Here is a 15,562-nt window from a genome sequence, read left to right as displayed (position 1 = left end):
AGGAAAGACTCCCTAAAATGACTCTGTTCCGATAAAAAAAGATACTAAAACTGGACGGAAAATATAACAAAAAGAACTTACGCAGTTATTTACAGGGTATCAGATCAGTTGCTTAAAACCACAACAGTTTTGTCATTATTGTACATCACAAAAAAGAAAGTACACGAGAGATAAAAAACTGTAAACCTATCGGCCTTCCGATACGATACTGTGCGTACGATACTGCAGGGCCTGTGCTGTTAAGAATAACGAAGGAACTTCACATTGTAAGGTGTCAGGCAAATCCAGTAGTATGTCACACAGCTCCGAATAAATGGTGACATTAAATTAACCAAAGTAATACGAGTAACGAGTGAGCAAATGGAATACCACAGACTAACACAAGAATACCTAAATGCATGTCATACCTTCCCACCGTGAGACAGACGCAGTTCCGAGGGGAGAAACGAGAACAGAAGCCGAGAGCAGAACCGTGTTAAGTTAGAAGGCCCTACGATAAGGGACGCCCACGTCTCCAGCTAACCACCAGGACCACCCTCCAGCCCATGTTAAAAGCTAGAGCCCTCCAGAAGAACAGTATAGATCTTCCGATAACACTAAAAGGACCACACCAGCTGCAAGTTTTAGCGTGAGACTTTTTCGCGTCTCTGTTACGTCAGGACCACCCCCAGCCCATGTTAAAAGATAGAGCCCTCCAGAAGAACAGTATAGATCTTACGATAACACTAAAAGGACCACACCAGCTGCAAGTTTTAGCGTGAGACTTTTTCGCGTCTCTGTTACGCTGCAAACTTTAAAAACATTGCCCCACCACCAAAAGTATAACGTTTCTCATTGGATAGACAGAATTTTTGTAGGCGGAGCTTAAGGTTAACATTGAGACCCTGATTGGTCAGATGAAAACACAGCCAGATAGTTTTTTTTAAATCAACTTCGGTAAATTGTAGTAAGGAGAAGTTAGGGGAGAGTTGCTTCCGAGACGGCGAGGTGAGCGGAGCTGTGCTGTCCGCCGCCCCCTGACGAACACCGACAAGGTAATGAACGCACGCGATGCCGCATAACAGCGCATAAAGCTTCACTCAGAACTGCAGAAGTCTCATCTGTTACACCCCCTTTTTGCGTAATACTAGTGTCGATCGTCAATTAAATCTCATGGTGTTCACATTTGCCACTTGAAGTAAAAATCTGAAACGCGATGATTTTTCTGTTATATAGTTATTGAGAAGCCACATCAGCCACTGTAATTTACGACAAGTTAGATAAGTAATTAAAGATAATTGAGGGTCACTGTAGACCATTTTGATCCACTCAGGGAATATTCGTCACATTTTTGTTGAACGCAGTTGGTTTTTACCATCCTGTATTAAAACATTTCCTTTTATCAATAGTGCAATTTATAAACAATGTTTTGTGAGTAGAATAAAATTTCCAATGGTAAACTTAACTGCTTTTTCGACGTTATTTTACCAGCTAACTAAAAATAGGAAAGCCTTGAACCCTTTCCACTAAATTTAGTTAGTATTAAGATTCTTTTACAGGGAGTGCAGTGGAGCTGGCGCTGAAATCATCAATTATTTGGTTATATCATCGCTAGTCTCACTGAACTCTTCTGAATTCTACATGTCATGTGTGGTCTGGCGTCTCCTTACCAGCAACAGGTCCCAGGTTCAAACTAGTCAATTCCCTAAAAAACACGCTCAGAGCGTCGTTGCGCGAAAGTGGTAGGGAGACACGATATAGAACAAACAGATACCACGCAGAATGTTAGAACATCATTCTTCTTGATAAGACAGGCACTGCAGTATAGTATTTATCAGTCGATACCAGGGAGCGATTTTCAATTAAAATCTTCTCCCCTGTACGGAAATTACACAATGTGTGTCCGAGTACAGGTTGTGACGCACGAACGGCAACGTATAGAGGTGCAGGGTTAGCCGTGGGTCGTACACGGATAGCCAAAGTGATTAAGGTGACCGCTCTGTGCGATAGTTGTCGCACTCATCTGTCCTTGCCATGAAATGAGATCAGCGATAAACTTGACATCAAAACTGCGGACCGCCAAGTAGACGAAGTGAAGAAATTTGCTACCTTGGATGAAGGACAAGGCAACTATATATAAAGAGAGATAGCACAGGCAAAATAAGTCTAAAAACACCTATCACTGAGAGTAATTTGACGAAGAGGTTTATGAGAATGTACGTCTGGAGCCCAGCGTTGTATCAGAGTGAATCATGGATTATACGAAAGCTGGAAAAGAAGAGAATCGGAACGTTTGAGACTTGATGCTTTATTGTAACGATGAAAATTGTGTGGACTGATAAAAAATGAAATGGTTGTCAGCAGAATCGTCAAGGATTGGAACCTCTGGAAGACGTTGACAAGAAGAAGGAACAGCATATAGGAGATGTTTTAAGACATCAAAGGAATAACTTCCATGATAGAGGGTAAAAACTATAGGAGAAGACAAGGTTTGAAACATACCTAACAAAGAAACAGCGCAGAAGAAATAGAGGATAAAATTTTAGAAACCCCATTGTCTCCCACTGGGACACGTAAGCTTTGAAATTTGTGGTAAGTTCCTGTGGGACCAAACCGCTCAGGTCATCGGTCCCTAGGCTTACACACTACTTAATCTAACTCAAACTAACTTACGCAATGGACAACACACACACCCATGCCAGAGGGAGGACTCAAACCTACGACGGGGGGAAACCGCGCGAACCGTGGCAAGCGCCTAAGACCGCACGACTATCCCCCGCTGCACATGAGTTTGATATTTGCCTCAAAGGTGCCTACGCTCTTCCTCTGTAACGATGCAAAGCCGTGGCGCCCTGCAACGTTACCCTCGGGCTCGACTACGTTTCAAAAAGCAAGATGTCGCCACATGCGAAAAAAAAGAAAAAAAACACCAGATTAACGATGTTTGACACCAAAATTCAACGCAGTTCTTCCAAAAGTCGTGGACGAGTCATGCGATGGGAAGGTCCTCAAAGCCCCTCTTACCCATAAAAGACCTCAGGGGATGGCGGGATGGCATAAAGGTCGTCAATGAAATCTCCCCTATCTTTGGGACGTTGATTCCCCCACATTTCGCGGCCGATAACGGCAGTTTGCTGTTCTATGATCAGAGGAACATATTTTTGATAATCTTTGATACTGCTGACATCTTCCTGGCGCTTCAACCCTCCTCGAAGGACATCATGAGCTAGCAACCCCATTCAATGTGATCTCATTCCTTTAGTGTGAGTGCAACCGCAATTTTTGCTCTGGTGTTCAGGGTGGAACCATTGGCACCGTTCAAAACCATTCGACGAATACTGAACGTGCTACTGAGGGTTGTTATGCTTTTTCAGTGATCCAGTGTCACGACGTCCTGTGGCGTGATCTCAGAGGGCTGTGACATTGATACATGCACGAATAAAACGGCAAAGGGTCCCTCTAAAGCCCCCCACTTGGTCAGTAACGTCGTTTGCAGTCTCCCACAGTTATTGAGAGTTTTAAAAATGTGTCTTTACAGAGAAAACCTCCGAAACAGTGCTAGGCGTCTGCTGGAAGGCAACTGGTACTGGAGGTGTATCAAGTGGTTGCCTACCTGCATGTTCAAATGGTTCAAATGGCTCTGAGCACTATGGGACTTAACTTCTGAAGTCATCAACCCATAGAACTTAGAACTACTTAAACCTAACTAACCTAAGGACATCACACACACACCCATGCCCGAGGCAGGATTCGAACCTGCGATCGTAGCGGTCGCGCGGTTCCAGACAGTGGCGCCTAGAACCGCTCGGCCACCTCGGCCTGCTACATGCATGTGTGTAGCACTATTCCGAAAGTTTTCTCTGCAAAGGCACAGTTTTAAAGTTCTCATTAAATAGGGGGGGGGGGGGTGCCATTGAGATTATTGCCGATTTGGGGGCCCTTAGAGGAACCCTACGCTGTTTTATTCACGATTGTGGCAATGTCGCACCCTCTGTGATCATGCACAGGAGGGCGTGACACAGTAGCAATGAAAAATCAGAAGGTCCCTTTGCTACTTCGAATCACGTCCGAGTTCCTTCGAGTATTTTGAACGATTGCTAGTGGTTCCACCCTCTACACTACAGCCAAAATAGCGGTAACATTGCGCTCCAAAGGGATGAGATCACGTCCAGTGGGGTTCCTAGCCCACGATATCCATCGAGAAGGTTTGAAAGTAAGGAAAACATCGGCAGTATCAAAGATGGTCAAGAACGTCTTCATGTTGCTAATCACACTGCAGACTGTCGTTTTCGACCGCAAAATGCTGGGGTCAACGCCCCACGGAAAGCCGTGGTTTCACTGACGCCCTTTAAGTCGCCCCCGGAGGCCTTTTTGTGTCGGTTCGGAGTCGCGCTGTATCTGAAACATTTTTTCCCTCGGTCACTCATAAGAAAACTGATTGATTTCAACTCTGGGATTCGCGGTTTTGATCTCCATGCAAAGGCGTGAAATGAAGGGGTTAAATGTGGTAAGGCGGGCTGTGACGACTTCCCCATCATGTGACACGTTCACGGCAACGTTGGGCATAATTGTGGTGATTTGATGCCAATGGGACATCATGAATATATACGTCACATGAACTTCTGAGGCCCGCATCTCGTGGTCGTGCGGTAGCGTTCTCGCTTCCCACGCCCGGGTTCCCGGGTTCGATTCCCGGCGGGGTCAGGGATTTTCTCTGCCTCGTGATGGCTGGGTGTTGTGTGACGTCCTTAGGTTAGTTAGGTTTAAGTAGTTCTAAGTTCTAGGGGACTGATGACCATAGACGTTAAGTCCCATAGTGCTCAGAGCCATTTGAACTATTTTTTGAACTTCTGAGCTCCGGCCTTTCTTTCGCATGTGTCAACACCTTCCTTTTTGATGAGCCCAAGGGTGACGTAGCAGGGTCCACTCTTTTGCACCATTTGTGATGGTACGTCACATAAATATTGAGATTTTTATCGGTTGTAAACCGCAGAAAGTATTTTAGGAATATAATTAGCGTAAAAGATATAGTTAATGTTCTTGAAACAACTGATATGCAGCGATAATTTAAGAGTAGCATCTTTATTTAATGTCTATGAAAATAAAAAAGGATCGATAGAGACGCGATTATACGGGCGAGGAGGAAGGACGTATTTTATGGTACACACACTGTTTTGTTTCGCTATACGGAAGGCAGCCATTGAGCGGCTACACATATTTTATGTAAGTTATTCTGTATTTCACTAAAATAAACTTATTATTATTATTATTATCAAAAAATGAATTTCCTTGTAATAGTTGTCACCTAAAATGCTCGCAGGCTAATTATTTTTAATAAGTATTTTTTCAGTAATTTGCGCTGCGGGAAGCTCATCTACCGATGCAGCCTCTGGTCGGCCATTACGCACCGAAGCATTAATTTATTTTTCAGTGTTAACATTAACTGTAAATGCGAGAGATTTCGTTGTAAGAACCTTTTTAAATTGCAACAGATAATTAATTTACATTAAAGTTCATTTTTTAAATTATACAGATTCCATGAGTTTAGTAAGTTTTATCTTGGCCGCTCCACGGCAACAATCGAAATTCTCTCGAGCCTTGCTTTGCAATCAATAAATAGAAATTAACAAAATTACATTCAATTCAGTTAACGGCAACCATATTTTAGTCATCACGTTCAAAATCTAAAGTTGGTACATGAATAACAGCGGCCCTTCAAGAACCCCTTTCATATTTACTTATGCACGTAAGTAAACGTGATAAGAAAAGACAATATCCCTGAGAGAAGGAATCATGCACTAACAAAAGAAAAATTCATGCTGATAAATTAAAAATGAAAATATATAAAATATATATGTAATTTTTTTGTATATAACGTAACAATTGGCACCGACGTCACACATTACAGAGGAAGGCCGTAGGTACATTTGAGCCAAATTTTAAACTTATGCGTCGCAACGGGAGACAATTACGGGGTTTCGAAAAAGGTATTCTCTAATTCTTTTGCGCAGAGTAATTGTGGACATTAGGTGAAAGTGCTACCCTGGCGCAGATAGGATGCACAGGAGAGGAATGGAATGCATGGCGGATCGCAACAAACTAGTCAGAAGACGGAGGACCAGAAGAAACGAAATTACAGAGCAAAGGAGAGAGAAGAAGGTATACGTGTTAATAGGACATACCTGAAACTCATTCGTTTTGTGGGTGACGTTGTACTGTTTTCAAATCAAGTTCACAACGAATTCAAGAGCTTCAGAGAACAAGTTAGAAAGTAAGCTTGATACTCTATTATGATGAGATTAAGACAACGTATAATCAATTAAACAAATTATGAACTCTATCACAGGATGAGCTCATTTATTTTGTAGTTGGGGAAAATGAAGAAAAGAACTGGAGGAGTAATACAGAAATATGGAGAAAGGTAAAAACGGGGTTGAGTATTCTTGATAAGATAATAAGGTTTTAAAAACTAAGCGTCTGGTAGATCTGAAAAGAAAAGTTTAGAATAGGTATGCATAACCAATTTTGCCTTACGACAATGAAACGTCGACTTATAACCAATTTTGCATTACAGCAATTAGACGTCGATTTTCAACACGAAAACTATTTTAAAAAACTGAGTAATTATCACTAAGCAAAGGGGATATGAATGTTGGGAATTACTAGGGAAGACAGGGAAACAGATAGATCAAACGGCTAACTGGAGTGAAAGACGTAATGGTGGCTGTAATGGAAATGAAATGGAGGTGGATGCGACATGCAACCAGGCGAATGGATGATGGATAAACTAAGGGACTATTTACTGGATTCCATGAGGTAAGAAATGGCAAAGACGAAGATCTAATTGTAGTTGGGTAAATGACATAGAAAACTTGTATGGTAATAGGTGTATTTTAAAAAAGATTATACATGTTGTATGAAACTGACTGAGGTCAGAGACTGCATTAAAAAATTGGTCAGATAATTTTTACTGTTTCAGTCACTTTTTACTAATATTGATTAGCAAGATGCAGTTCGGCTGCACCCTGCCATTATTAGGTGCATTACAGTTAAATGCACATTCATCCTATGTGTGATGAGCATTATTTGCTAGCTGAGCCAGTGAGGTTATGTAGCGAAACGTAACTTTGTATAGAAAGACTCATTTATTTTAGTTGTATGTTTGAAACAGTTCATTAATGTCGTTATTAGCATTTCTTCTAGAAATTTGTCTCCCGCTCAGAGGAGAGCAATAAACACAGTCTCATTAGTTAACATTTTCACATCCAGATGTTGACTCTTAACTGCTAAGATAAACTTATTACAAGTGCTAAGGTAGTACAATGAATGAAAATACACTCATTTTTATACAGGACGATTCAGCTGCCCCTACCGCTGTCGTTTAATGCAACCCACAATGTTAAGCTGGCGTTCATAACCCATACGCGAGACTTTCCTATTCTCTCGCTAGCTACGCGCAAATTACAAGTCCAACAGAAAAAAATGAGCAGGACGTTTCTGTAGAAAACTTAATGTAGCTAAATCTTGTACTGGAACACGTCTTTGTTGAAGACCGCCGTTTTCGAATTGTTCAAGAAAAACGTACAAAAGTGACGTTCAAACGCAGTTCCACCCATCGCTCGTCCCCCACCAGTCAGCAATTCTAGTATGTTGTTCGTGGCACTCCCTCCTACCACTGTACAAAAATTTCTAGCTACACGAACCGTTTACAATATTCGATCTCTTTTGCTCTCAATTGATTGTGCTATTACGTCACCTACATAGACGGTTGTTCCGTTAACAGTATTAATTTCAATCTGCCTGTGAAAGCAATGAACGAAAAACGCCTTTCGTAAATGTTACGCTAATATTAATTAGGCAGACAATTCGATCCAGACTTAACCCTTTCAAGCACAGTAGTTTTGTAGCCAGAAGGACTGATGAACACAACGAAGTAATGATTTATTTTATGCTGTCAAAACTCACAAAACTATTTGGTAAGATTTACACAAACTCAGTTTTACAACTTGTAAGTGCTCGAGGACGACAGTGGCGTAAGAAAGCCAGTCAATGAAGACCAAGACAGGTCGGATGTGGGAAATAATTCGTGTAGCCGCAAATATTTGTACAGTGGTAGGAGGGAATTCCATGAACAACATACTAGAAAGCTTGATCGATGGGGCTGAATGTCGCACAGAGGTGCGTTTGAAGATCACTTTTGTATGTTTTTCTTGAATAATTTGAAATCTACGGGCTCTAGGGAAAACGATCCTGCGCTGAGTGTGGTGCAGGGGTGCGTTAGATCACTTTTGTATGTGTCTCTTGAACAATTCAGAAACTACGGCCTCTAGGGAAAACATTTGCCGGAACAGAATCTAATTATACTAAATTTCCTACAAAATGGTCGTGTTCATTTCATCTGTAGGACTTATAGTTTTGGCGTAGCAAGCGAGAGATTACGAAAATTTCGCGTGTGATTTACGAATGCCATATATAACATTCCGAGTTGCACAAAATTACAGCGGTAGAGGCTGTTGAATTACCCTCTGTAAACATATTTCATAATGACACAAATTAAATTGTCTGATTAGTTAGTATTTCTTGTTTGTTCAGTAATGTTTAGAAATTTTTCCAGTTAATTCTTTATACTAATGAAACAAGCATTCCACACTAGACAAATTTTTTAAGAAATTTGCATTGCTTCTTTCTAGCTTACACTTTAACAATCTGTTAGCATGCAGCGAGCAAGGAATGAAAATCGTGCCACGAGCGATAATTTCTAGTTCTTCATAGCCTCACTGGCACACATAGAAATTAATTCTCTTCGCACTTCAAATTAATACACATGTAACTGTAATGCAGCTGATGAAGGCAGCATGTGCTAAAGAAACACCGAATTGATATATATGAGTAAAAGTACCTGAAGCAGTAAAAATTATTTCATAACATGGGTACATATTATCGAACATCGTAATACCGTATGTGGTGAAGTCTAGGGGACGCCTTTATCCATCAGTGTATGTTATAAGGGTACTCATGATGATGAAATTAGTGCCATGTCGGTAGCCCAGATGCACCTTCACAAATAGCAGACACTGGACTCATCATCCTCTGCTGCCTCTTTCAGGCAGTCGTGCCCTACATAGTCTTCTGCAGCTGTCCTTGTAGCTTTATCTTAACGGCGGAATTAAGGGGGTTTTGGCACACACGTGTTTATCGACGAGAGATACCGGGCCCACTGATTTCGGCAGCTACCAGCGCGTTTATGCAGGATTCGACCAGTGGAACAGCGTATTAGGCAAATTCTCGAGCTCAGTATGAGCATATTATTGTCCTTCTCTACACAATGTCTCTGAGAAGAATATCACGCTGCTGTCCCAAACAAGTTGAGAAGTAAATTAATGCAGCGCAACAAAACAATTTGAGATCTTTGATCAGTAAACGGAACACGCTAAAAATCAAACTACAAAAACTACCGAGATTAAAGTTCTTCGCTGTTCATTCGAAACAACAATTAATGACTCAAAAAGAACCCAAAAAAACTGAAGAACTGATTTCAAGAAAAAAGGGTATTATTTACCGAAAAGTTCATTAAGTCTTACAATAACAAGATTCTTTGGTACGAATCTTTCCATTAATGACCTACTTCTGCGCACAGAAACTAAGAAATTGGTTTACTAGGAGAGCAGCATCCTTTCAACATATTTTATGCAAGAATCGTGGTCGGTTTCACGCTCATACAAGAGCATTTTCGAGTGACATCAGTACGTGTTCAATCATGTGAACAACGTAATGTTAGAAAAGGATATTTAAGATATCCTCGTGTCTTTTCAGGAAACAATACTGACGTCCACTAAATCTCTGGAAGTCATAAGCAGGGTTTACAGGCCGTTTCATTCTCTCAGATACTTGTATAATGTCTTAACTAGTTCACAGTATCGCTCTATATACTAGCACAAAGCTTGTAAAACTTTTTCTGGATGCAAGTACCACCAAACTGCACTTTCTCTTGCAAGTTTTAATAGTTTAATGCGACCTGGAAAATAAAACTGAAAACTGCTGCTCATGATATACGTCGTTACGCTCCCAACATCGCATTATTTAATCATCTTGTGGTGCAGCTCTCTTGTTGTCTCCGTGCTTGCTAGAAAACGGGATGAGAAGTTCCGCCTTACGCAAGACACCTTTTTTCTTTTGTTTCACCCAAACATGTTCCAGCACTTTTGTGCTACCGTCAGTGGGTTCTATTCTTTATTTTTAACTGTAAATTTGTTGTTAACATATTAACATTTGTGTTGTTTACAACATTATGTAAAAGTTGCATTTATAACTTATTTGGCGAAAAGTGGGTGTAAGCATAAGTAACATACCTTACATGATGTTATTGTCCATTTATTTTGGTAGCTGTTCTGCTACACAACATACAACATGTCATCTGTGAACAGCAAAACGTAATTTATTTTCTGTTTGTTATGCATTTACGAACGGAAATAAGACTGTATCACGTTTTCTTTTTGTAACTTACAGTTTTTAAGATGTGGTGCGTTCTCCTGTGTTGTTGTCGAAGTAAATAGGCTTACTTCTTTGCCTGTGTTCGCGTGGCAATGCACTTTTTCCTATTACTCAAAACATAGGCGGAGTTTTCGCTGCCATTACGTGTTGTTGTGGCTGTGTGGCGTTCATTTGTTTCGTAGCGTGTTCTGCTGGGTGAGGCGCGCGAGTTTGAATTGTATTTGGCGTTAGTGGTGTGTGGTTAATATACTATATATACTAAATATACTAAAGAAACAAGGACTCAACATAGCATACAGAACCAACAACACAATACAGAGCAGACTTGGAAGAAATACCACAAACACTGACAAATAAAGCCAGTCCGGCATCTACCAACTTACTTGCAACTGCTGTCAATCTGTATATGTGGGCCAAACATGTAGGACCTTCAGAACCAGATATAATGAACACCTCAGAGCACTGAAAAGCAATAGCACACACTCAACATTTGCAGACCACCTGGTAGCACACAACCACCACCCAACAAACATTGAAACCGACCTTCACATCCTAAAAACTAGCAGCAGGCTACACCAAAAATTAACTATAGAAGAAAACTACCACATCCAAAAATCAATAGCCCAAGGAAAGAAAGTACTCAATGAATACACATCATTGTGCAACAAAACCCTCTTCGCCACAATAGAAGAACTATACAATTAACACCCCCCCCCCCCCACACACACACAAAACCTCTCTCTCTCTCTCTCTCTTTCCGTCTCTCTCTCTCTCTCTCTCTGCCCCAGTACTCAACACACACATCACACACACATAAACCCACACAAACCACACACCACCAACACAAATACAAATCAAACTCGCGCGCCTCACCCAGCAGAACACGCTACGAAACAAATGAACGCCACACAGCCACAACAACACGTAATGGCAGCGAAAACTCCGCCTGTTTTGAGTAATCGGAAAAAGTGCATTGCCACGCGAACACAAGCAAAGAAATAAGCCTATTTACTTCGCCAACTCCACAGGAGAACGCACCACAACTTCTAAACTGTAAGTTACAGAAATAAAACGTGATACAGTCTTATTTCCGTTCGTAAATGCATAACAAACAGAAAATAAATTACATTTTGCTGTTCGCAGATGACAAGTTGTATATTGTGTAGCAGAACAGCTACCAAAATAAATGGACAATAACATCATGTAAGGTATGTTACTCATGCTTACACCCACTTTTCGCCAATTAAGTTATAAATGCAACTTTTACATAATGTTGTAAACAACACAAATGTTAATATGTTAACAACAAATTTACAGTTAAAAAATAGAACTCACTGACGATAGCACAAAAGTGCTGAAACATGTATGGGTGAAACAAAAGAAAAAGGTGTCTTGCATAAGGCGGAACTTCTCATCCCATTTCCGCATTATTTAACCAATTTCTCTCAGCCAAATGAACTTAACAAAGAAATGAAATTACGGAAAACACCCAGTGTGGTCAATGAGAACGTTCCTTTGTTTCGTCTTGGTAACTGAGTCATATTTTGCACACACATTATCTAACATGTCGTGTCTATCATGTACACAAGAAGTTTCGCACGTTTTTGAAGATTCCAGACATTAGTAATTTAAACGTAAAGCGACCCTTGTTTTTCGTAACTACAGAACGTAACTGGCTCTTCTTGTAGTCTCACAAATTCTTCTTGTGAATATGCTTACAAGTGGTGAGTAATTTTATTGTAGAGTAACAATGCAACATCCAATTTTCCTATAAATTACTGATTTGTACAGAAGCAACTGTTCTGGTACAATAAATTCCAATAAGCAGTCAACATAATATTTAATCCAATAGAAATCTTCAGAAGACAGCTGGCAACTTAACAAATGGTTCAAATGGCTCTGAGCAGTATGGGACTTAATATCTATGGTCATCAGTCCCCTAGAACTTAGAACTACTTAAACCTAACTGACCTAAGGACAGCACACAACACCCAGTCATCACGGCAACTTAACACGCAAATACTTTCTCTGGAACATTTTTTTTCTATTGATAGAATAACGCACAGCAGATAACAACATGTTTGGGAGATACATAAATAACTCACAGCGTCTGACTCATATAATGACAAATAAACAGAATTATCCACAAAAATAATTTAATTTTTGATACTGACTGCATGTAACTAGACAAACCATTTCGAGGTTGGGGTTTTCAGGGTTTTCAATCCAAACACTAGTTTGATGTGGCTCTCCACAATGATCTATCCTCGGAAAATCTCTTCATCTGTGGCATAACTAGTAAAGCCTACACCCATTTGGAACCAGATTGCTGTATTCTAGCCTAGTCAGTTTTGGTGATTTTTGTGCGCTACACCAAAATAACTGTTCCTTAATGTGTGAGGAGCTGTCCACTTGGTATCACGTATAAGTACCATCCCACGGGCGTCATAGCAACGGAATTGCAAGTTTCCGTCAGATGCCGATAGCAGTCGCCCAAGACGTGGCAGACCCAATCGTCGCGCCCACTGGACCACAACTCCAGCTACACCGTACTTTGAGTGCCTTCTGTCACTGCAGTATAGGGTGGCCGGCGCTAGTGACGTAGCCCATTCATGATCAGAGCCACTTTGCAGTGTGTTGCTACACAGACGCCCCCTGTTCACGGCTCTGTCTTCATCAGTCGTTCTTCAGTACAAAGAGACTTTTCTTTGTGGGCAGTATGATGACTATTTCTTCTTGCATCGGTTGTAACGAGTCTTCATGCATTTTTGCAGAAATACAAGTTAAGGAAATTTTTTGTTTACTGTGTTAACTTGTACGCTAATCATTTCTGTTCCTGTCCAGCCTTCCTACGACGACAGTTGCCGCACCACTCTGTAGCCCACCTCCCCTTACCAATGTGTACGAAGTCGTACACAGCAGTCCAATCAATGTACGAGGGTAATCCCAAAAGTATGGTCTCCTATTTTTTTATAAGTACAGAACTCTGTTTGTATGTGGCAGTTGGACACATTGTTATGAAGAGTGCTGCGTGTAAACATGCGCACGCCGCGCTGAGGCGCTCAGTCTTGGCTTGGCAGCCGTTGAGAATGGAGCTCCCTTTGATTGTTACCGCCAAGTGCGAATTGCGCCCAGTTATTCGGTTTTTCAAAGCAAAGGGCACTGCGTCGATTGAAATCCATCGCCAATTGACGGAAGTGTACGGTGAGTCGTGCATGGATGTCAAAAATGTTCGTAAGTGGCGTAGAGAGTTTGCAGCTGGTCGGACCGAAATTCACGACGAACAAAGGGGCGGGAAACCGTCAATTTCTGAGGAGACAGTGTTGAAGGTTGAGCACAGCATGCCTGAAGATCGGCGGATCACCCTGGATGATCTCTGCACGTTGGTTCCTGAGGTTTCCCGAAGTACCGCTCACAGAATTTTAATGGAAACCTTGAACTACCGGAAGATGTGCGCAAGATGGGTGCCACGCATGCTGACTGAGGACCACATGCGGCAACGAGTTGATGCTTCCCGCGCATTTCTTTACCGCCTTGCAGCCGAACAGGACAACTTTCTGGGCTCAATTGTCACGGGTGACGAAACCAAGGTACACCACTTTACACCTGAGACCAAGCAACAATCACGCCAGTGGCGGCATCCTTCTTCGCCAAAGCCGCGGAAATTCAAACACAGCCTGCCGGCAGTCATGACAACCGTTTTTTGGAACCGGAAAGGGGTATTGTTGGTCGACCTTATGCCCACTGGAACCACAATTAACGCTGACAGGTACTGTGAGACTCTGAAAAAACTCAAACGGGCAATTCAGAACCGGAGGAGAGGAATGTTGAGCAAGGGTGTACACATTCTCCATGACAACGCTCGCCCCCACATCGCTCTCCTGCAACAGTTTCCGTGGAACATAATCACCCACCCACCCTATAGTCCTGACTTGGCGCCCATTGACTGTCATCTGTTCCCTGGGTTAAAAGAACTTTTGGCCGGAAAGCGAATCAGCTCCGACGACGAGGTGAAAGAAGAGGTTCATAACTTCCTGAACAGAATGGCGGCGAGCTGGTATGACAGGGGCATACAAAAACTGCCACAGCGTCTACAAAAATGCAACGACAGAAATGGTGATTATGTCGAAAAATAGGTAAATGTTCAAGCTGTAAACTGATGTAAACCATTGTAGAAATAATCAGGTCTATGTGCTTATAAAAAAATTGGAGACCTTTCTTTTGGGATTATCCTCGTGTCTCTTCTTTTAGTCAAGTGGCGCCATAGATGTCGTATCTCCCCGATTCATTTTAGTACCTCTGCTTTAGTTACGCACCCTATCCATCTAATCTTCAGAATTCTTCTGTAGCATCATATTTCAAAAACTTCTATTCCCTACTTGTTTGCACAATTTATCTTCCGTGTTTCGCTTCCACATACGTCTATACTCTACACAAATATCTTCATAAATGACTTCTGCACACTTAAATTGATATTTCATGTTAAAATATTTCGGAAACGTTTTTATTACAATTTCATGACTGCGTTTTATATCCTCTTTACTTTGCCATCATTAGTTGTTTTGCTTTCCAAATTACAAAACTCGTCTACTGCTTTTAAAGTTTCATTTTTTAATCTAATCCCATCAGCATTATCCGAGTTAATTTGTCTACACTCCATTATCTTGTTGTATGTCTGTTGAAGTTGCTCTTATAACTTCAAGACCCTATCCATTGCGTTAAACAAGCTTCCATATCATTTGACGTCTCTGACAGAATTATAATGTCACTGACAAGCCTTCAGTTTAATTCGGTTCATGGTAATCGATGTTTTTAGAAAGCCTGCAGCTGTGTCATTCCCGACTGAAATAATAAAACATTGCGCCAGTTATGTATTTATTCATTAATCTGGGATGGTGTGAAAGTCTTGCATCGGACCATTGAGCGAGACGAAATTATTGTTATGACGCGTTTCGAGAATTTATTTTAATTACCAAATGCAAATGTTTACATTGGTATTTTTGTGATGTTTTGCTCAGCTTCTCTAGCCCTGCCATCGTCCTTTTGTGTTTACGCTGAAAACGGAAAACGGTAAAATATAAATCTCGTGATT

At 41.2% G+C, this 15,562-nt stretch overlaps 1 protein-coding gene across 2 annotated transcripts in view; it reads right to left on the bottom strand.

Annotated features, from left to right (window-relative positions):
- LOC126195345 (ATP-binding cassette sub-family G member 1-like) overlaps nt 1–15,562 on the bottom strand; it is a 359,577-nt gene that overhangs the window by 119,457 nt on the left and 224,558 nt on the right. Inside the window, exon 1 of one of the 2 annotated variants that reach the window (XM_049933924.1) lies at nt 10,329–10,370. The exons of the other annotated variant lie outside the window; for it this stretch is intronic. The gene's annotated coding sequence lies outside the window, so the exon portion shown is untranslated. Of the gene's footprint in view, nt 1–10,328; nt 10,371–15,562 lie in introns of those variants that run through there. 2 annotated transcript variants of the gene reach the window in all.

The sequence above is a fragment of the Schistocerca nitens genome, chromosome 7, assembly GCF_023898315.1.
Source record: "Schistocerca nitens isolate TAMUIC-IGC-003100 chromosome 7, iqSchNite1.1, whole genome shotgun sequence".
In the NCBI taxonomy this organism is placed as follows: Eukaryota; Metazoa; Arthropoda; class Insecta; order Orthoptera; family Acrididae; genus Schistocerca; species Schistocerca nitens.
This window is presented reverse-complemented; position numbering and strand designations above follow the sequence as displayed.